This window comes from Cervus canadensis, chromosome 18 (genome assembly GCF_019320065.1).
Source record: "Cervus canadensis isolate Bull #8, Minnesota chromosome 18, ASM1932006v1, whole genome shotgun sequence".
NCBI lineage: Eukaryota > Metazoa > Chordata > Mammalia > Artiodactyla > Cervidae > Cervus > Cervus canadensis.
Genome location: NC_057403.1, coordinates 18,612,764 through 18,614,806, shown reverse-complemented (window position 1 = coordinate 18,614,806; position 2,043 = coordinate 18,612,764). Strand labels below are relative to the sequence as shown.

Genomic DNA, 2,043 nt, shown 5'->3' with positions numbered 1-2,043 from the left:
GCTTTTCTTACATGGCGGCTCAAGTCTCCAAGAGATCAAGATGGAACTGCTTGTCCTCTGAAAATCTCGGTCCTGGACTGGCATAATGCCACTTCTGTCATATTCTGTTGGTCAAAGCAGCCAGGTATTCTGGCCCAATCAGTCTAAGATTACCAGGAAAGAGTCTGTTGTATTATTCGTTAGGACTACCACAACAGTGTCTACAGCAACTTAAGTAAATTCAATCCTGCTGTTCTCTCACTGACCACCAGATAGCGCACTGGATTTAATATTAATACTTGCCACTGGGGAAATAGGCGGGGGTATAGCTCAGTGGTAGAGCGCATGCTTAGCATGCATGAGGCCCTGGGTTCAATCCCCAGTACCTCCATCTTCATGTTTTGTGCTTCCCTAGTGGCTCAGACGGTAAAGAATCTGCCTGCAATGCGGGAGACCCAGATTTCATTAGATCCCTGGGTTGGGAAGATCCCCTGGAGAAGGGAATGGCTACACACTCCAGTATTCTTGCCTGGAAAATTCCAGGACAGGGAAGCCTGGCGGGTTACAGTCCACTGGGTCGCAGAGTCGGACACGACTGAGCGATTAACACAGCAGGTAGAAGAGCAGACACTGCTAAATGCTTTTGTTAATTTAGTTGAGATGAGACTTCTGATTTCTTTCTTTTAAAAAATTTATTTATTTTTAATATATTTATTTAAATATATTTTTATTTTTAATAAATAATTTAATAAAATAATTTATTAAATTTAAAAATATGTTTATGTCTTTGTATAATTATTATTTAATATATTTAATAATATAATTTATTTATTTAATATAAATTTATTAAATAAATAAATAAATGTATTTATTTTTGGCTGCACTGGGTCTTCATTGCTGTGCTCGGGCTTTCTCTAATTGTGGCGAGACTGCTCTAGAGTGTAAGCTCTGTAGTTGTGGTATGTAGGATCCTTCCAGATCAGGGATGGAACCCATTTCCCCTGCATTGGCCGACTGATTTTTTTTTTTTTTTTCAGTGGGTTTTGTCATACATTGACATGAATCAGCAATAGATTTACACGTATTCCCCATCCCGATCCCCCCTCCCACCTCCCTCTCCACCCGATTCCTCTGGGTCTTCCCAGTGCACCAGGCCCGAGCACTTGTCTCATGCATCCCACCTGGGCTGGTGACCTGTTTCACCATAGATAGTATACATGCTGTTCTTTTGAAACATCCCACCCTCACCTTCTCCCACAGAGTTCAAAAAGTCTGTTCTGTACTTCTGTGTCTCTTTTTCTGTTTTGCATATAGGGTTATCGTTACCATCTTTCTAAATTCCATATATATGTGTTAGTATGCTGTAATGTTCTTTATCTTTCTGGCTTACTTCACTCTGTATAAGGGGCTCCAGTTTCATCCATCTCATTAGGACTGGTTCAAATGAATTCTTTTTAATGGCTGAGTAATATTCCATGGTGTATATGTACCACAGCTTCCTTATCCATTCATCTGCTGATGGGCATCTAGGTTGCTTCCATGTCCTGGCTATTATAAACAGTGCTGCGATGAACATTGGGGTGCACGTGTCTCTTTCAGATCTGGTTTCCTCAGTGTGTATGCCCAGAAGTGGGATTGCTGGGTCATATGGCAGTTCTATTTCCAGTTTTTTAAGAAATCTCCACACTGTTCTCCATAGCGGCTGTACTAGTTTGCATTCCCACCAACAGTGTAAGAGGGTTCCCTTTTCTCCACACCCTCTCCAGCATTTATTGCTTGTAGACTTTTGGATAGCAGCCATCCTGACTGGTGTGTAATGGTACCTCATTGTGGTTTTGATTTGCATTTCTCTGATAATGAGTGATGTTGAGCATCTTTTCATGTGTTTGTTAGCCATCTGTATGTCTTCTTTGGAGAAATGTCTGTTTAGTTCTTTGGCCCATTTTTTGATTGGGTCATTTATTTTTCTGGAATTGAGCTTCAAGAGTTGCTTGTATATTTTTGAGATTAATCCTTTGTCTGTTTCTTCATTTGCTATTATTTTCTCCCAATCTGAGGGCTGGC

The 2,043-nt window shown here is 40.5% G+C and overlaps 1 non-coding gene across 1 annotated transcript; it reads left to right on the top strand.

The window, feature by feature from the left end:
- Window positions 1–298: 298 nt before the first annotated feature.
- Window positions 299–370, top strand: TRNAA-AGC. Its single transcript has one exon. It is a non-coding gene; the product is annotated as a tRNA-Ala (tRNA).
- Window positions 371–2,043: the final 1,673 nt, after the last annotated feature.